Source organism: Chiloscyllium plagiosum, unplaced genomic scaffold (genome assembly GCF_037043375.1).
Source record: "Chiloscyllium plagiosum isolate Xiang-an unplaced genomic scaffold, Cpla_swu_hap1 HiC_scaffold_36, whole genome shotgun sequence".
Classification (NCBI taxonomy): Eukaryota; Metazoa; Chordata; class Chondrichthyes; order Orectolobiformes; family Hemiscylliidae; genus Chiloscyllium; species Chiloscyllium plagiosum.
Window position 1 is genome coordinate 21,188,625 of NW_028270174.1, and position 21,874 is coordinate 21,210,498.

Consider the following 21,874-nt stretch of genomic DNA (forward strand, 5'->3'; position numbering starts at 1 on the left):
CTAGTTCTGGACTCCCCGACTCCAAGGAAAATACTTTGTCTATTTACCCTATCCATGCCCTTCATAATTTTGTATACCTCTATAAGTCACCACTCAGCCTCAACGCTCCAGGGAAAACAGCCCCAGCCTGTTCAGCCTCTCCCTATAGCTTAAATCCTCCAACCCTGGCAACATCCTTGTAAATCTTTTCTGAACCCTTTCAAGTTTCACAACATCTTTCCACAAGGAAGGAGACCAGAATTGCATGCAATATTCCAACAGTGGCCTAACCAATGTCCTGTACAGCTGCAACATGACCTCCCAACTCCTGTACTCAATATTCTGACCAATAAAAGAAAGCATACCAAACACAGCCTTCACTATCCTATCTCCCTGAGATTCCACTTTCAAGAAGCTGTGAACCTGCACTCCAAGGTGTCTTTGTTCAGCAACACTCCCTAGGACCTTACCATTAAGTGTATACGTCCTGCTAAGATTTGCTTTCCCAAAATACAGCACCTCGCATTTATCTGAATTAAACTCCATCTGCCACTTCTCAGCCCATTGGCCCATCTGATCAAGATTCTGTTGTAATCTGAGGTAACCTTCTTCACTGTCCACTACACCTCCAATTTTGGTGTCATCTGCAAACTTACTAACTGTACCTCTTATGCTCGCATCAAAATCATTTATGTAAATTACAAAACGTGGAGGACCCAGCACCGATCCTTGTAGCACTCCACTGGTCACAGGCCTCCACCAGCACCACCCTCTGTCTTCTACCTTTTAGCCAGTTCTGTATCCAAATGGCTAGTTCTCCCTGTATTCCGTGAGATCTAACCTTGCTAATCAGTATCCAATGGGGAACCTTGTCGAATGCCTTACTAAAGTCCATATAGATCACATCTACCGCTCTGCCCTCATCAATCCTCTTTGTTACTTCTTCAATACTTCTTTTTGAAAAGAACAACCTCAAGCTCAACTTCAAATTTTGTAATGCGACTACACATCATGGTGGAAGTGATGAGAACCATATAACTGCAAGGATATTTAGCATCTGAACCTGGACTGAATGCATCAAATAGAATTTTGCATACAAATTCTAAGCATTAAGATAAATTGTGTTCTATTGCAGGATTATTACTTCCTTTCTGTGTGATCCGCCTTGGAAACTTCAATATCATCCAATAAAGTGAGGCATCCACAGACAGATGTGTTTTCTCTGAGGCAAACATTCACAGTTGCAATGCTTTGTGAAAGAGTTTGGAGCCTGGAGGTCAAGGCCTGGACTCCTGTTCTTTTCCAGGAAAATTCTGCACATTTACATCCTTCCCACAAAGTCCCAAAGCAACACCAGAACATTGAATGTGACAAAGTTAATGTGAGCCAACCACACACAGCATATACACCACAGAAACTTTACTTTTCTCCTCGCTCAAGGGACTGCTTGTTCTTCATTCCATACAGACCAAATTCATTCCTTCCAAATCAAAGTGAGTTTTTTTTTTGAAAGCCATCTTCAAATATTTGACAGCCAGCAGTCTGGTAACCATGGTAATTACACTCCAAAATTATACTCTCACAGATGGAAATGTTTGCCTGCTAACAAGGCCAATATCTGACCACCAGTTTTCTAAGGTGGCATTGGTCATAGGAGATGGGTTATAAACTATCTTGAGAATACATTTGATATTAAATTATACTCTGTCAGGTTTATGTCTTCAACACCAACTTGATCTTCCATCTGAACCAGGAGCTTCTAGCAATATTGCCAAAGACAATTATCAAATAATGCACCAAAATGTTACTTTATGGATGACATTTAACCCCTTGCTTCAAACTTTATCGAGGCTCTTCTTGAGCCGAAGGCTACACAGACTCATGAAAGACACCTAGACATTTCCTAGTTACCTGTCATTACACAACTCTGGAGCAGATGGAACTTGAACCTGGGTCTCCTGGCTCAAGGTAGGGACGCTACCACTCTATCACAAAAACTTTTTTTTTTAAATGAAAGACATTCATATTTTGAATTTTCTAATCAACCTGCTCAGATACTTTATTATATATCTTTGGAGCAGGTGGAACTTGAACTCAGGTCTCTTGGTCTAGAGGTCAGGACACTATCACTATGCCACAAAGCCCTTTTTATGAGAGCCATTAATGTGATTGGATCCAATTGCTTTCAGTGGGCTCAAGCTTTAGATGCTAATCATATAATTTCAACGGCCAACATGATAGGTTAATCCCTCATTCAGAACCCAAATTCAGATCATCTGCTCAGATAATTGTGCCTTTTTCTATTCAGCACCTCAGTTTTGGAGCTACACTCCACAGACATTAAAAGCAGCATTTTATACTATGGCTTTAGAATACATATAGAAATACCCAAACTAGTCATTTGGGCTCTCTTATCTCCAGTCAGTGCCTAATGCATTAACTAACTGAAATGCAATACTTCTTTTTTCTACCAACTAATACAGTAAGGCATTGTGGAATACCATAATATAAAATATCATGAAAATAGGTCAGTTTTCCTGTAACAATGCAACATATCCAGATAACAACTGAGTGAAATGACTTCCAACAGTTTCAAAAATCACAACATTCTTTATTATTCATTCTTAGAATTGGGAATCTCTGGCTCGGCCAGTATATATAGCCCAACTTTAACTGTGTTTCAGAAACTCATGATGAGCTGCCTTCTAGAGTTGCTGTAATCCTTGGAGTTAAGTATTCCTACAATGCTATCAAGAAAGGAGTTCTAGAATTTTGAGCCAGCAACTGTGAAGGATCAGTAATGTAGTCCTAAGTCAGGATGGTGTGTGGCTTGGAGAGGAACTTGTAGACAGTGGAGTACCCAAGTATCTATTGTCCTTGTTCCTTGAGATAGTACAGGACATGTGTTTGGAAGATGATGTTTAAGAAGACTAGGCAAGTTGCTGTAGTACATCTTGTAGATGATACACTTTGGTTGCAATATGCACTGCTGATGAAGGGAGTGAATGTTGAAGGTGATAGATGGGGTGCCAATCGAATGACTTGCTATGTTCTAGATGGTGTTGCATTTATTGTACAATGTTGGAGCTGCATTAATCCTTGCAAATGGAGCGTATTCCATCTTACTCCTGATTTGTGCCTTGTTTCTGGTGATCAGGTACAATGTCAGCAGGAGGTAAGTTATTCTTCGCAGAATTTCTAGCCTCCAGTATGTAGTCACAGTATTTATATGGCTAGTCTACTTTGTGGTCAACAATAAACCTCAAAATGTTAACAGTGGAGGATTCAGCAAGGATGATGACATTGAATACCAAGTGGAAATAGTTAGGTGCTTTTTTGTTTGGAGTGATCATTACCTGGGACTTGTGTGGCATTGATGTCACTGTATCATTCTGCCAGAGGTTTGGAAGACACGTCCTTCATCTCTCTTTCTGAAGCACAGGCTGGATAAGTTACATTAATGCCCAATTCCTCCTACTCCTTTCCATCAAGGCAGAAGAAATTGGGCTCAGGTCATCTGATTACCCCCACTAAAAATTACATGTCATATGCAGTACAAAGAAATGAAAAGCTAGGGATGCATCAAGCTTGAATGTAAAGTTTTAGGGGGGATTTTATGGTTGTAATCTGATAACTTAACTGATTCGGTAAGTCTTCCACTTCTTATTTATTTGAATATTTCATCGATGACCATATTATTTCAAGAATGATGCAGAGTGCTAACTATCATAAAAAGCACATAACCATCTTGTCTCAAATCTTTCTCTCTGCTATTATAATAGCATTTCTTTATTTTAAATAAGTTAATAAGTGCTTATAAAGTAACTTCTCTACAGACCTTTCCACTCTAATTACCAAAACGCCTAAATATTGTACACATGACATTGCCTGCTGTTAATATTTCATGGTTTTAAAGTTCTCACTATACAGGTTTATATTAAGTGTTGGCATATATATTCTTTTACAGTGGTACCCTATGAATTTAACTTGTAATGTTATTAAACTTTTTCTTGCAATTCCTTGAAACAAAGTGGATGGTTGACGTGGAATACCACCCAATGCAAATGCTTGCATGTATAATCTTTCAACATGAGGTGGTTATTGCGCTACAGCTACCTCAGTTCTCGATGACCAGGAAACTCACCTGCTCCACAGGCATCACAGAAGGTCTCACAAGTTGATAATCATACAGGATTCTTAGGGGACTTGCCAAGATAGATGCATAAAGGCTGTTTCCCTTTGTGGGAGACAGTCTAGGACCAGAGCGTCCTATCAAAAGAAATGGTACACAGACAAAACAAATGAGGAGGAATTCTTCTTCTCTCAAAGGGTTGTCAATCTGTGGAATTCTTCACCACAGCAGGCTGTCAAGGCTGGGGCATTGTATATTCAAAAGCTGAGAAAGACCTTTGTTTTTAAAGTAAGGGTATCAAGGTTTATGGGGAAAAAGGCAAGAAAGTAGAGTGAGGATTATTAGATCAGCCATGATCTCATTGAATAGCAGAGATAACTTGATAGGCTAAATGATCTATTTCTGCTCCTACATCTTATAATCTTGAAATATATTAATGTGCTGTGTCTATTTGACCATGTCTCTGGCTATCAGGTCCTGGGATTGGAGCATCTAACCTTCAGAACCTGGAGCTTCTAACTCAGAGGTAGGGACACAATCCACTATACTACTAGCCCCTACCTCCATTTATTAAACTAAAGAATATCACTTTCAAGATGCTAACTTGGCATGCACCCGAAAAAGATCCTCCTAACAAATGTATATGTTGAAATATATTAAGCTTTGAGACATTGATTTATTCCAGAGCAGAAATAGATTAGTACGGTTTTCTATTAACAGCATTGAGAACAGTTAAAAAAACCTGCTGTCTAATGTTGCCATATGGATATTTGCTAAGCACCAAGGTCACTTACAATTTCACAAACTATCCAATTTGTGGAAAATGCAGTTGTCGATTGCTTTTTCTTTATTGTAATCATCAGTGACTTTAACTAGCCTTTATCTTTAAAAACTGTTTGCCAACACCAAATGTCTTGCATCTACAACATGTTTCCACAGCAAGGAAGAATTATTGGATATTGTCTAGGAAATGAACAGTAAAAATATAGGAAGGTGTTTGACATGTTTCTTTTTCCACAATGTTGAAATCAGGTTGGTGAAAATATTTATTATCTGTGTTTGCCCCCACATTCCTTGGCAGTGTTATTCAACTAATCATCTAGTGATCTTGTGAGTTGTGACTAGTTCTTAATGTTCATAAATGTTTGAGTGCTAGACTTCTGATGCCTGGAGGAAATGGAAATTTCAATCCTAGGTAGATTACTGCTAACAGCACATTAATATATTTCAAGGTGAGTACATCACAAAATCTTAGTTTCCTGAAGTCAATGTTAATTAAGTCCTCTCACCTGATCAGAAATTGCTTTTTGGAATTAAAATCAAAACACATTAGTAGAAGCTCCATCAGGAGCTACAGATAAAATGTTAAAATATATTTCATTGTTCAGTTTCCATAATGCTGCTGGCTTGTGGACTGTCATGACAAAAAAAACAGCATTTTTTTGTTTAAAAATGCAGATTTCCATTATCTGCAGTATTTTGCTTTTGACTCATAACTCAGACACTTGACCCTGGCTTAAAATTATGAAAACAATAGTTCTGAATTTATCAGCATATTTCTTAGACTGAAAATATACCACACAAATAATACCAGTGTAATACATTAAGACAATTCCTTTGTCCTCTACTTTATTGGTTCCATTTGTTTACTTGAACTGATTAGCAATCCCATAAAAGTGGTTTAAGAAAATGGTATATGATCATGCATTTGGACACTAATATTGTCTCAGAGCAATTCCAAACTAATAGTATGATATTCCATTTCACCCCAAAAGAGTTTTCATCTAGATGATAACAGAATCAGTTGTTGTGAAGGGTCTTTGAAGGGTTGCATTAATGACAATGGGGAAAATTGCATAAATAGTAAAAATTGCAACTCATTTGCATATCATCTTTATGCTAACCAATTGGAAAAGTAGATTGTGCTCAGTTCTAACAATGGCATCCAAAATTCAGAGAGAATGAGTCATTCTGGTGTTCTGCAGAATTTTACATGGAATTAGTAAATAGGTTGTAACAATCACGAGATTACATTTTAAATCATTGCTGATAAATTAGAAAACAGAAGCTATGTAAAATGTGACATGAAATATGTCTGTAATATGGTTCATAGCAAAGGAACTGTAGATATTGATAACTTTAGTTTGATAAATTCTTGATCTCGCAAGGAATTAAGGGCTACAGGGAGAGTGTGGGTAAGTGGAGTTGAAATGCCCATCAGCCATGATTACTGGCGGAGTGGACTCGATGGGCCGAATGGCCTTACTTCCACTCCTATGTCTTACGGTCTTATGATATAGAAATATGAGCAAAGGACTTTCAAATGAAAAGGTTACTAAATTTGAAGGGAGATTCTACTGACATTTGGGAACTTGAATGTCATGTTTGTTTACTTTTTGATGAGATCAACGGATAATGTAGAAAAGCTGGGAAGATATTCCCAGTCTCCCTGCATTAACTAAATGGTGAGAGACTACAGAGCTCTCAGAAGTAGAGGGATCTGGATGTCCCACTGCATGAATCGGAAAATGTCAATGTGCAGGTAAAGCAAGTATTAAGGAAACCTAATACAAATGTTACCATTTATTGGGGGAGGGAATTGAATACACAAGTATGAACGTTATGTTTCAGTTATGCAGGGCATTGGTGTGACCACATGTGGAATGATTTGTAAAGTTTTGTGCACCCTATTTAAGGAAGGATATTATTGCCTTAGAAGCAGTTTACAGAAGGTTTTCTGAAATACCTGAAATGGATGGGTTGCTTTATGAGGAATGTTTAGACAGGCTAGTGTCTGCTGGAGTTTAGAAGAGAGGCAACTTGTTTGAATAATTGAAACATATGAAGATCCTGAGGGGTTCCGACAGGCTGTGCATGGAAAGGATGGTTTCTCTTTTGGAAGATTTTTGAATTTGGGGTCACTGTTTAAAAATAAGAGGTCACCCATTTAAGACAGAGATGAGGAGAACTTTTTTTCTCACAGGGGTTTAGGAGTCTTTGGAACCCTCTTCCTTATAATGGCTGAAGTAGAGTATTTTAATATTTTTAATGCAGAGGTAGATAGGTTCTTGCTATCAAGGGGGTAAAAGCTTATTAAGGGTAAGCAGGAACATGAAGTAATCACAACAGTCACACCTTAGTGAATGGGCAAATGGCTTCAAGGGAGTGAGAGACCTATACCTGCTCCTAATCAGGATGCTTTCAATATCATGAACAAGATCTTGCATTTTCTTAGCATTTTAATCCAAGAGCGTTATCAAGCAAACTTTGACATCAAGTTACATCAACAGATATTAGCATGGGTGAGCAACCATTTGATCGAAAAGGCAGATTTTCAGGAATATCATAAAAGGAGAAAAGAGACTTAGGAAGGTTTACCAGATGGTGATCCAGAGCTTAGGGTCTTGGCAGATGATGGTACAGTCACCAAAGATGGAGCAATTAAAAGGAGAAGTTCTCAAGATAACTCTTTAAACAAAAACCCGATAGCTGTGTACAAATTTACTTACATGTTTTCTATATTGCAAGCGTACACATTTCAAAACTTCATGTTATTTGCCACAAAATGACTTGGGCCACACTGGAATTGTGAAAGGCACCACAAAAATGCAACACATTTCTTTTTTTCATTGTGGAATACCTGCCTTCCAAAACATGAAGGAGAAATTGCCTCAAATACTGTGTGTAATGACAGTATAAAGGTATTTAAGATTATCTCAGATCACAACTTGCAATGAAATCATAAAACTGTTCTTCTATAAAACATTTTTGATTTCACTAGAAATAGCAGTCAGAAGAAATGGAAAGGAATTGTAATGTTGCCAGATGTAGCACCCAGAACAATTCTTCCCCTGTGATATTGTAAGGGCAAAATGCAAAACTGTTTTCCATCATAGGAATCTACTAGCCGTTGATGTGAAGAAATTGAGTTATGGGATGCTATGATTAAACCCTCTTGTTGCTTTACATTTGCTGCTGACAGCAGGAACAACATTGAAAGTAAGTAATAAAAAGGTGTACACAGCCAGGCTATTGACTCTCAAATCTGAAGCATTTATTACACAAATAGACACCCTTTTAAAAGAGAAGGCAAAACGCTAGATAAGAAGTTTTCAAAATTAGCAGTGTAAACTAATTTCCTTTAACATTTTTCCTCAACAAATAGATTATTCCACCAGGGAAATATTACAATAAAATGTTACAAAATAATCCACTGTCTCTGATTAATAAGTGGGGATATTTTTATTGACTTAATTCATTCTACCTCTGTCAACAGTCACAAAGAATCATGAAAGAACATACATCCACAGAGTGTATCATATTGCTCCTCAGATACACTGACTTCCTACATCCATGTGACAACAGAAGACAAATATGTAACTGGTGTTTTTTTTTTCAAATAGTATGTTTTATTTGCTAATAGATTCAGAAAAGACAGGGCAGCTCTGAACCATGGTATGCACATCATTTTCCATGTGGGACCTCCATGACATTTCACATGTACTTGATGACCACATGGGCAGCAAGTACCACCAACAGTACCAACACAAGCCTCTGAATTTCAGAGCTTGAGCAGCAGCTGGGGTCACTGCATTGCATCTGTGAGGTTGGTAATCTGATTATAAATGCAGTCACTCCACAGCGTAAGAGGAAGTAGGTAAGGAGGGAGGGATAATCAGGTGGTACAGGAATACATCTCACTCCACAACCAGTATTCGGTTCTGAATACTGATGAAAGCAATGCTTCATTTGGGAAGTAGAGCCCGAGCCAGGTTCACGGCACAATGACCCATGCAGGGGTCCTGAAGAAGCCTGGAAGAGGATCAGTGATAGGAGATTCAATATGGAGCACATAATAGGTACTTCTGTGGCCACAAACATGAATCCTGGATAGTACGTTGTCTCCCTGGTGCCAGGGCAAAGATGTCACTGAATGGCCCAATGAACATGGAGTGGGGGAAGGGGGACCAGTCATTCATCATGATCAACAGTAGTACCTACAAAATAGAAACATTGGAAGTAACTCTGGAGTCAGAATTTAGCGGGCTAGATAGGAAATGTGTAAGCTGGGCCTCAAATGTTGCAACCCTCAGATTACTCCCGGTACCATGTGTAAATGAGTACAGAAATAGTATAGATGAAATGAATGCATGACCGCAGTAATGGTGCCAGAGGGAGAGATTTTGACTCTTCGGACATTAGGGTCAGGTCTGGTGTACATGAAACCTGCACATTCCAGATGGTGTGCCTTTTTTATTAGAATGGGGACTGAATGTCTTATAGGGAAATTGTTAGTTCTATTGAGGAGGGTTCAGAAACAAGGACACTACCACCAAACCACAAAAGCCATGGCTATAACAAACTCAGGTATAATGCTTTAAAAGAACTAACAAGTCACTCATATGGAAAATATAAATAACCCAAACCATTAAAAAGACATAGATAACAAAAGGGAAGAAGCTAACTTTACCACTAAGTGCTAAATAAACACATGCGCAATGTGACCACATAAGTACCTGCATTTGTGCTATGTAATTAAACCTATAAAAGATGCAAATTACTGAAGCGCTTGGAAGGAATAGTGTTTTATCATATCATTGATTTGATTAAATACAGAAATATTAAATAAACATGTCAGTGCTTCCTTGTCCTCTACCTTGTCCTAAAGATAATGAATGTTAAAATATTTCTACATCAGGAGTAAGAAGATATATGTCATTATTCCAGAATACCCTCAAAGGAACAATAACAATATATGACAATATTTATAAGATGGCAAGAGAGATGGTGACCTGTGACCCTGGCTCAAATTCATAGTATGATGTATTGTCTGGTTTCTTAATGTTGGAAAGTTACGTAGAAATGACCAAACAGTTTCCAAACAGATTGTTAGCAAAGCTCTAACAGTAGCCAGCAATAAAGGAATGACAGGAACTGGCATAAATGATGGAGCCTCGACCCCACAGCTTCCTGATGAAGGGCTTTTGCCCGAAAAGTTGATTTTCCTGCTCCTCGGATGCTGCCTTACCTGCTGTGCTTTTCCAGCACCCCTCTAATCTAGACTCTGACCTCCAGCATCTGCAGTCCTCACTTTCACCTATTACATCTTTCCACCCTACAGAAGACCATGATCACACCAAATGTGCACTAGCACAGGTCCAGGCACGCCACTGCATATATAATCCTATGACATGATGTGATGCAGGGCTGTCTACAGAGCAGAATGCAAGGAGCAGCTTAACTTTCTTTTTCCTTCCTCATTCACTCTAATGGATATTCATTCCTTGCAGACAAGTTCCGTATTACCTCCCACCAAAGGGGGAAAAAAAATTCAGAAGACTGTCAGCTACAAAGTAGAAGGCACGTGCCATGCTATGGCAAAACATGAAGGACCTGAGAAAAGACACTGAACTCCAGATTACAAAAACACTTGGATATGCAGTGGCCAAATTAAAATGAAAGCAAACCTACTTGTGAAACCTTTGTGCCAATCACCATATAAAGCTGGGTTCCAACGGTAACTGTCCCTTTATCCCCTGGGGTATTGGACATGCATTTACCTGTGATAGCCAATGTACAAGTAATAGTTTATATGTCATACATCAGAACCAGCATTAGCACTCTTGTGAAGGTGGGGGTTGCACATAAGTCAGGTTTGCCTCTTCTGCACTTGCACCATGATAATACTTTGGAATATCTAAGCTATCCAACACAAATTTCAATACCCATTCTGTTACTGACCTCTTTTTTTCTACAACCAGAAGAGAAAAGGTGTTCACAATATTTGGGCTGAACTCAACTATATTCAACCTTATAGCATCTGGAAGCCTTAATGAAGCACTTACTGAAAAAATCACTGCATTATGACTATGCTTCCCCCAGTTTTGACATTCCTAGTAAATTAATGTTTTTATAGATAAGAACAGTACTTAACAACTGATCCTGCAAGTTAAGCAAACAGATATTTCTAATAATAAGTATCTTATACTTTAGTTTTCCTGCAATTTTTTTTAAAAGAAGTTTCTCACTTCCTTCTAATTTCTCCTCTTCTTGGTTAATTACCAACTTGCCCAACTTTTCCCCATCTCAATGCTAATCTACTTTTCACATGGGAGTGTTATACCTCCCAACAAGCATCAAAACATGGGGAGCAACACCATTTGTCCTGATTAGGCCTTGTGCAAGTATTCTGTTTGACTACTTTTAATTAGACAAAAATGCTAAATACAACCTGATTTGGTGTTAAATCTAAACATGCACAATCGTGAAAAGTATGTTCATGACTAATATAATAGGAGTTGACAAAATGATCAGAGATTACTAACAATATAGTTCCTTGAAAGCAGAGTCGCAAGTAGACAGGATGGTGAAGGCAGCCACCATTTTGGACTACTGCATACAATTCTGAACGCCCTTCTGTAGGAAGGATGTTGTTAAACTTGGCAGAGTGCAGAAAAGACTTACAAGAATGTTGCCAGGACTGCAGCATTTGAGCTATAGGGAAATAGTGAATAGGCTGGAGATTTCTTTTCCCCTGGAGCAGTGCAGACTGAGGAGTGACCTTATCGAAGTTTATAAAATCATGAGGGGCATGGATTAGGTGAATAGCCAAAGTCTTTTTCCTAGGGTAGGGGAGTCCAAAGCTAGAGTGCATAGGTGAGAGGGGAAAGATATAATAAGGACCTGAGGGGTAACTTTTCCACTCAGAGGGTGTTGCACATATGGAATGAGCTACCACAGAAAGTGGTGAAGGTGGGTACAATTACAACATTTAAAATGCATATGGAGGTGTACATGAATAGAAAGGGTTTAGAAGGATATGGGCCAATGCTGGCTAATGGGAATAGGTTAGATTGGGACAGCTGTGTTGGATGTGTTGGACTGAAGGAGCTGTTTCCATGGTGTATAACTCCATGACTCTACACTACCTTGCATAGTATCCTTACATTGACCCCCTAAAGCAGCCAATTTTTTTTCTGCAACTCATTTAGCAGGGTAGAATAACAAGGGTCTCAGCTGTTACAAAACTAAAAATGATTTAATTATACAGGAAGCCAGGAAGTGCTTCACTGCTCAAAGGGTTCTACAATCATGTTAGCATTACTGTTTGTAAAATATAGCTTTTGTACAATTACCAGAGCTCTTATTTATTTGACGAGTGGCTTCCATTAGTTCTGTTCCCTTAAAACAGAGTACCCATGCAAAAGTCATCCTGTCTAAGGCTTGGTATGTTTTTTGCTGCTCTTTGGCTCCTACTGTTAGTCAATGGGAATGTGTGTGTTGATGCAATTATGAAATACAGTCAGGCTTGTGTGCTCAGACTAGACTCCCCAGAGTGGTGGCATATAGGAGCGTGGAGCCTGCATGCTTATCAACTCTGCTTTTACACTCATTCCCTTGACAAATCACCTTCACCTTACCATAAAATTTGCATAGCTCTTGCACTGAAAGTTTGAGAAATATAATGAGGGATCTATGTATAGTTCTCATGTCCTTCTGTGGTACAAGCCTATTACTGAGATTAGCTGCACAGTGATTTACTGACACAGTCTAAGTCGGAGAGCATTCAGATATTATGGGCTGTATTTAGGCCACCAAGGGTGACAAGCACGACTTGGTGGACTCACCTTGATTAAAAATTCCCCAAAATGTGAGATTTCATTATGTGGCTGGGGGGAGTGGGGGGGGGGGGGGGGGGGGGGGAATGGCTGCTGGTGTGGGATAGAATAGGGCCTGACAAACCCAGAAGCAGGATGTGACTGATAACAGGGCTGGATGAGTGTCAGGGCATAGTAGCAGAAAGATCTGTCTCAGTTCTCTGGGACAGTATCCCAGTTGTTTTGGGAACACAGGACTTAGAGCCAGGAATAAGCCATTTGGCTCTTTGAGGCCACTCCACCACTCAATCAGATTTTGGCTGATCTGGTTGTGGTGTCAACATCACTTTCACTTTGGAAGCCTTCAAGCACTTGAAACCCCTTACAACCAACCCAACCCTATGCCCTCATATCCTTCATCCTAGAACAATGTCAATTCATGTCCCTTCATCCCAATCTTTGGCCCCTCAAATCTTTCATGCCACCTCCAAAGTCACTTATTGAGTTTGTACTACAGATAGACCTTAGGAGTCCTGCAGAGGTGGAAAAAACTGCTAATAATGTACTACAGTCCCTAATCCTACACACTAGATAGTGGAAAAACTCCCATTCATAAAATCAGTTGAAAGCTTTTAAATCTCAAATGGTTAATATTTTATAAAAGCAAATAAACTTCTATTCAGACCCCACATTTAAAACACCAAGCCCTTTAGTAGCCTTTTTAGACTGTCAAGCTTGAACTCCGATCATCTATTGAGATAACTGAAACTTCTGAAAATCAATGACACAAAAATAGATTGATGGTAGAAGACAGAGGGTGATCTTTCAGACTGGAGGCCTGTGACCAGCGGTGTGCCACAGGGTTTGGTGCTTGGTTATTCGTCATATATATAAATTTCGTGTGTGAGAACTTTGGAGGTATGGTTAGTAAGTTTGCGGATGACATCACGATTGGTGGTATAGTGGAGAGTGAAGAAGGTTATCTGGGAATGCAGCTCGATCTTGATCAACTGGGCAAGTGGGCTGAGGAATAGCAGATGGAGTTTAATTTAGATAAATGAAGGTATTGCATTTTGGTAAGGCAAACCAGGGTCAACAATAGGGCCCTGGAAAGTGTTACTGAACAAAGAGATCTAGAGGTACAGGTTCACAGCTCTACGAAAGTAAAGTCACACGTAGACAGGATGATGATGGGTAAGTTGGGCTGAAGGGCCCTATGACTCTATAATAGATCTTGGAGAAACGTTAACTGTTAGTTTTATTTGAAATTAAATGAACAGCTGTTAATTTTTGCCAATCTATACCGGTCAATCAAAACATTCCAGTATAGACTTTTTTTAAAATTCATAACTGCAGTCTGTATTTGTTTTAAGTTTAAAGAGCAACACATTTAAACGTCAGATCATGACAATTATATCAACTTTATCTACCCCTCAGGCTTGTGTCTATGCCATCAATTCATGATTCCCACATCAGCCAAAATTATGTCTATTTTAACATAGCACCCATTTCAAATGACCCTGTGGAGTTTAGATTTTTCACTTAGATAAATTGTGCCCCACCATTTACCCTACTTGCAGAAATTAGAACTGTTGGAAATGGTAGCAGGATTTTCACATCTGGGTCTCGACGACATTTTTAAAGGTTCAAGGCATGTTCTCAATTCCATAAAACCCCAATCCTGTATCACAGCTTTAATAAAACAGAATTGAAATGCTCTATTCTTAATGAACATCTATTTTAACATATATAGATTAAGCATCCACATTTCAAATGTCAGGAATTAGGCATAAACCTCTTCAATCCCCAAGTAAAATGGCAAAAGAAGTCCAAATACAGTCTGCAAATGTGAAAAAAAAAGATTGAGAGGTATTTCTTACAACTTTCTTCCATCATCTCATCAGAAAGTGTTGCAATTTAATGAAACTAAGTTTGTGCATCAAATACATTTGCAGAGATAGAAACTGGAAACAAACATATTCTGTTGAATGTGCTCTGAAGACCACATCAAAGCCCTTCATTTTAAACAAAACATACGCACTGTAGGCCATACACACCCTTTCAGGCTGAACGCTTCCAATCCAGGAAAGTGACAGTGAACTACTCTACCCAATGAGATTCGCATTACAAATATTTCAGTCCTCTGACAATATCAGGCATCCATAGTCAGTACTGTACATTAAAACTGAAAATGTGTTGCTGGAAAAGCGCAGGTCAGGCAGCATCCAGGGAACAGGAGAATCGACGTTTCGGGCATAAGCCCTTCTTCAGGAATGAGGAAAGTTTGTCCAGCAGGCTAAGATAAAAGGTAGGGAGGAGGGACTTGGGGGAGGGGCGTCGGAAATGTGATAGGTGGAAAGAGGTCAAGGTGAGGGTGATAGGTCAGACTGGAGTGGGGGCGGAGAGGTCGGGAAGAAGATTGCAGGTTAGGAAGGCGGTGCTGAATTCGATGGATTTGACTGAGACAGGGTGGGGGGAGGGGAAATGAGGAAACTGGTGAAATCCGAGTTCATCCCTTGTGGTTGGAGGGTTCCTAGCCGGAAGATGAGGCGTTCTTCCTCCAACCGTCGTTTTGTTGTGGTCTGACGATGGAGGAGTCCAAAGACCTGCATATCCTTGGTGGAGTGGGAGGGGGAATTGAAATGTTGAGCCACAGGGTGGTTGGGTTGGTTGGTCCGGGTGTCCCAGAGGTGTTCTCTGAAACGCTCCGCAAGTAGGCGGCCTGTCTCCCCAATATAGAGGAGGCCACATCGGGTGCAGAGGATGCAATAGATAATGTGTGTGGAGGTGCAGGTGAATCTGTGGCGGATATGGAAGTTTCCTTTGGGGCCTTGGAGGGAGGTGAGGGGGGAGGTGTGGGCGCAAGTCTTGCACCTCCTGCGGTTGCAGGGGAAGGTGCCGGGAGTGGAGGTTGGGTTGGTGGGGGGTGTGGATCTGACGAGGGAGTCATGGAGGGAGTGGTCTTTACGGAACGCTGATAGGGGAGGGGAGGGAAATATATCCTTGGTGGTGGGGTCCGTTTGGAGGTGGCGGAAATGACGGCGGATGATGCGCTGTACATGGAGATTGGTGGGGTGGTAGGTGAGGACCAGTGGGGTTCTGTCCTGGTGGCGGTTGGAGGGGCGGGGTTCAAGGGCGGAAGAGCGGGAAGTGGAAGAGATGCGGTGGAGGGCATCGTCGACCACGTTGGGGGGGGGAATTGCGGTACTTGAAGAAGGAGGCCATCTGGGTTGTGCGTTTTTGGAACTGGTCCTCCTGGGAGCAGATGCGGTGGAGTCGAAGGAATTGGGAGAATGGGATGGCGTTTTTACAGGGGGCAGGATGGGAGGAGGTGTAGTCCAGGTAGCTGTGGGAGTCGGTCGGTTTGTAGTAGATGTCCGTGTTGATTCGGTCGCCTGAGATAGAAATAGAAAGGTCGAGGAAGGGGAGGGAGGAATCTGAGACTGTCCAGGTGAATTTGAGGTCGGGGTGGAAGGTGTTGGTGAAGTGGATGAACTGTTCAACCTCCTCGTGGGAGCACGAGGCGGCGCCGATACAGTCATCGATGTAGCGGAGGAAAAGGTGGGGGGGGGGGGCCAGTGTAGTTGCGGAAGATGGACTGTTCCACATATCCTACGAAGAGGCAGGCATAGCTGGGGCCCATGCGGGTGCCCATGGCTATTCCTTTCGTTTGGAGGAAGTGGGAGGATTGGAAAGAGAAGTTGTTCAGGGTGAGGACTAGTTCAGTCAGTCGAAGGAGGGTGTCAGTGGAAGGGTACTGGTCGGTACGGCGGGAAAGAAAGAAGCGGAGGGCTTTGAGTCCTTCGTGATGGGGGATGGAGGTGTACAGGGACTGGATGTCCATGGTGAAAATAAGGCGTTGGGGACCGGGGAAGCGAAAATCATGGAGCAGGTGGAGGGCATGGGTGGTGTCCCGAACGTACGTGGGGAGTTCTTGGACTAAGGGGGACAGGACGGTGTCAAGGTATGCGGAGATGAGTTCGGTGGGGCAGGAGCAGGCGGAGACAATGGGTCGGCCGGGGCAGTCAGGTTTGTGGATTTTGGTCAGGAGGTAGAAGCGGGCGGTGCGGGGTTGTGGGACTATGAGGTTGGAGGCGGTGGATGGGAGATCCCCCGAGGTGATGAGGTTATGGACGGTCTGGGAGATGATGGTTTGGTGGTGGAGGGTGGGGTCATGGTCAAGGGGGCAGTAGGAGGAGGTATCTGCGAGCTGGCGTTTGGCCTCAGCGGTGTAGAGGTTGGTGCGCCAAACTACTACCGCGCCTCCCTTGTCTGCTGGTTTGATAGTGAGGTTGGGGTTGGAACGGAGGGAGTGGAGGGCTGCGCGTTCCGAGGGTGAGAGGTTGGAGTGGGTGAGAGGGGTGGGGGAGTTCAGGTGGCAGTTAATATCGCGGCGGCAGTTGGCTATGAAGAGGTCGAGGGCAGGTAGGAGGCCAGCACGGGGTGTCCAGGTGGATGGGGTGTGTTGGAGGCGGGAGAAGGGGTCGTCAGAGGGTGGGCGAGAGTCTTGGTTAAAGAAGTAGGCACGGAGGCGAAGGCGGCGGAAGAATTGTTCGATGTCACTGTACATTAAAAACCATTTTACTACCCTCAGAGACTAAGGATTGATAGACATTCCTCAAACTGAAAAATGAAAATCCTTCTTAAGGAGATCTTTCCAGTGCAAATCTTTAGATTACAGAAAGAGACCTTTAGGGGAATTATTAAAGAAGTGGGTCCTCATAAAATACAAAGAGCAAAAAGAAGAATAATGGAGGAGAGATTTATTTTGAGAGATTATCCTCTTTCAAGTTGTTGATTTGTCTTGTCCTTTAGCAACTGCATTAAGCTTGCTATGCAATTGGTGTTCAATTTTGAAGTCTTGTGTGTACAGTATTGAATATTCATCTATCTACAATATCCTCACCTACATATATTAAACTTTTATTTCCATATCATAATGTGCTTGAAAACTAAATTTAAAAAAGCAAAATGCTTCATGTATCAAACGAGAACTCCAAATAGAATGCATGCTGCAATGTAACAAATCCACTTCATTCACATTGAAATAATAAAACTGCTCTGTTAAGATGCTAAAGAGAGAGGTAGAAAATTATAGTGAGGATAAACTTGAGGTCCCAAGACTACTTCCACTGAAAAAGAAAAAAGGTGAAGGTTAAGTTTAATACAAGTTTTTAATATTGCAAAGGTTCTGACCACATGAATAGAAAAAAAAAGACTAGAAATGCTCTTTGAGATGGCATTGAGGTCATCAATTAAATATTGTTATGCGAAAGAGAAGATAGGACAATTTTTTCACATCGACGGGGCTACTGGAATGTGGAATATATTACAGAAGAATATTTAAGTATTTACGAGACTGTAGTTAAACATATGAAATAGAGAAGGCTTGAAAGTTGTGGGGAGAGAGCAGAGCAGCTGAATTTGTTTTGGGTTAGTTCCACCAAAGAAGTGACACTGCCAAGTTGGGCCAAAAGACAGTTTTCTGCACTATAAACTTCAGTGCGAAAAAAAAGATTTTTCTACAAATAAGAACAGTTCTCACCCTGAGCAGAAAAAAACCTTATGTTGTGCACTCCTATGGGGGGAATAAATATTCTCTGGCAAAGTGAATTTCATGTACAGTCTAGAAACAGGATGAAGACATAACACCAATAGCAATCTTAGTTTAAAAATATCTGACTTGTGTGAGTTTATTTTATCAAAACGTCACTGCTGAATTACGATTATTCAATGACTCTACATACTGTCTGCCCACAGCTAATGTTCATCTAGCATAAGCAAATAGAGCTAACAGATTCCCAATGTCTGTGCATATATAAGCAACTGAGGCAAAATCTATTCTGTGCAAATGCAAACGCTCAATAGAATGCCACAGATTAGGAAAAAAAAACATAATTCTGAGAATGTCAAATTCTTTTGTCTTATTCATGTACTCCCTCATTATCAAATAATTATTAAATTGATTGTTGCACTGTGAAGAGAACAAGAGCTACATTCTTCGTATGTTCCTATGGCCTATCAAAGCCTTTACCAGAACATTCAAGGTTGAAATAAAAATTGATTTTGTAAATTCTTAACTGCTGATCTTGAGTTTCTAAGTATTGTGTTTTAATGAGTGAACTTTTCATGCCCATTTTATTCTTCTCAGAATTTACTGTCAACTCACAATACAAAGCTAGGTGCAAACAATTAGAAATTTGTAATCTCTTATACCATAAACCTAATCATTGTTATTATTCACCCTCAGTACAAATCAAGGGAATGTAATGGCTAGCAAGGAGATTAGTAAAGTATTTCCATAAGCAAAGCTGATTGCACAAGAATAAATATGCAAGTTACAGTCAACTTCATGGACCTTCTCACTATTTGCAATAACATTCTACTTATTTCATAACATTAAATGTTTTTTTTAAAAAAATAAAGTTTCATTACACAGTAATAGATTAGAATTTATCAAGAAAGCCTGTACATCTTACATGTCTTCAAAGAATTATAATGCTATATTTGAAACTGCAGCATTTATCAATAAATTGAATCAATTATAGTCAACTTAATTTCATTTGTGTGAATTTTTCCCTCATTATTTTTTAGGTAAACACATTTTTCCTAATTATTTCCTGTGCATGCATTATTTGAATACATTTCAGTCATTAAATGCATTCCTCGTTCTAATTTGCATGTGTTAGCAGTTTGAACCCATATCTAACTGGTACCGATCACAATTAGCCACTGGCATGAAAGGAAAGGGAAGCAAAGTGCACACCATCCTCTTGGTTGAAATACTGCCATAAAATTAACTGATCTGTCATATTTATGATCTTCTGCTGTGTTCTTGCGTCTTACAATGTATCTAATTCAATCACATAAACACAAATACTTGTGCAGAGGAAAAGATATATAAGGCAAATTCTCTATTAATTTCACTGGAGACTACAATTACACTAAACCATCACCCTTCAAAGTTAGTCTCGCTTCTTCTACTACATCCCTCATACATTTGTACATGGAAAAATAATGCTACATTACCTCTACAGACTTAGTGGTGATTAAGTTGACCTTAAATCAGTAGAAGGCCATTACGTGAACCCAACATTCATTTCATTTTGGAGCAACACTGAACAATCAGTCTCTACAAGTATCTCTACTCAACCAACTAGTCAAACTCTGACATAAGTGTTATTAACAATTGGCAAAGTTCTTCTATCATACTCTTACTATCTTAGTTCGAGATGCTGAAAGAATGTTTCAACACAGAAAAACTTCAGTCATGTCAGTGCAGCATTGTTGCATGGTGAGTTTAAGTCAACATTTCTAACCAAAGTGGTTTAAATTTCCATCCAAACAGTTTTAACATTGTTATTTTAGCACAAGTGGATTACTTATACTAATATTTTATTAGTATTGTTTTTGGTACTCAAGGTCCTCACAGATAAAAAACATTTTTTAACAGGTCAGAACAGAACCAATGGTATTTGAGATTGAGAAATTATAGAAAATAAATTAAATGGATCCTTAAGCTGACCAAATTGGCAAATTCCTTAAAAAGAACAATCGGAGTTGAAATATGGCCTAAGATGTCTCTTTAATATGTTTTCTGTATTCCCTAAAGAACGTGCAATGTGTACTGTCTGATGTGTTGCCAAAATAAGACACTTATCCCAGTTGTTCACTCCTCAGACAGACAATACCTCGTCAAAGAGATACAAGTAGGCAGATATGAACATAAACCAATAAAAAATTTGGTGACAACCAACATCTGAAATTGTAATGGCATCAATATGCAGTAAGGGCCTTAAATTTTAAAGTTTTATGAACATTTCAATTTCAATGTACAGAGTTGGTGACAACTAAGCGAAGGCAACTTCTTCTCAGTCATAATAAAGCTATATATATTCAAATCCCCGGAACATAAAAACCATTAACGTCAACCGAAAAAAAACTTTGTCAAAAAAGACGTGTCAAACTAGCACTGGGTCAAGGAGCAGGCATGCTTCCCGCTGAGGACTGAATAACACGAGCTATGGGGGTGACCACACAAAAAAAATAGACAGCGCAGTTAGAAAGAGGTCAGATGGAACGTCAATTACAGGATGTCAAAGCATTTTCAGCCGTAGAAGAAAAATGTAAATGGCAGGAGGCTATTGGCCCCACCCTGCCTTCATCCTGGTCCGCAAAAGGCAGATCCCTCTGCAGCATTAACTATACCATCATGGGGCTGAGGTTTAGGATGTAATTGAAGAGATTTTTTTTTCAGTTGACCCACTTAAAATAGGTAAGAAACATGGTACAGGAAACCGAAAGCTAACCAATCGTTTTTTCTGCCCCCACCCCCGTGCAATATTTTTTATATGAGTTAATGGGAGTTAGCATCATACCGCCGTGACATTATCTCTAAACTAGGTTTTAAACCGACATGCAGATTGGATCAGGAGAAGTGTTGCTTTAGGAATATACAGAGATACAAAAAAAAAACACTAGAACACACCCAGGCTATTCAATGACAAAAATACGTGTTGCTGATCAGTAAGCACGTTGCAGAAGCTGAGGAATTCCTGCTTCTTTTTTCTCTGCATTGAAAGGGCTCAGGTATTTCTGTACTCACTTGCCATGATGTCTTCACCTCTCAAACTGCACGTTATAAAGATACTTAAATATTTTCTTGCACTGAAAAAACCCTCATGTCTCGACTAGCTTCCGGCTTAACAGAGAATCCAACTGCAGCCTCATCATGAAACTACTGTGTATTTCTGCATATATTTATATGCACATGCCACTTTTTTTTTGCTGTCTCTTTCTCGTTGCAATTATCTGTTACATTCAGCCTGTTTTCCTGCAACTCTCTCTCTCGGTCTCGGTCTCTACTGTACTGTGTGGAAGCAGCTCTCGGCTTGTGGACAGCTCCCAGCGCAGGTCTATGACAGCGGCGCAGCCCCACAGCTATCTGACTCGCTCTATCCGCACAGCGTCAGGAGCTGCACTACTTAAAGAGGCAACAGATTACCTACAGCACCAACACACACCTCTCACCATTACTCAACCATCACCCCCCAAATCTCTTAGTGAATGGTTTATGGCAGAGAGGGTAGGAGTAATAAATTGGAAAATACATAGATTTTTATTTTGGCTTCTTAATACTATCAGAGAAAAAGTTTTACACTAATTA

General features: G+C 40.2%; 1 protein-coding gene across 1 annotated transcript in view; it reads right to left on the bottom strand.

Annotated features, from left to right (window-relative positions):
* Positions 1–21,615, bottom strand: part of LOC122539414 (janus kinase and microtubule-interacting protein 1-like) — a 419,997-nt gene extending 398,382 nt beyond the window's left edge. The window contains 1 exon segment of the mRNA XM_087980036.1: positions 21,314–21,615. The gene's annotated coding sequence lies outside the window, so the exon portion shown is untranslated.
* Positions 21,616–21,874: the final 259 nt, after the last annotated feature.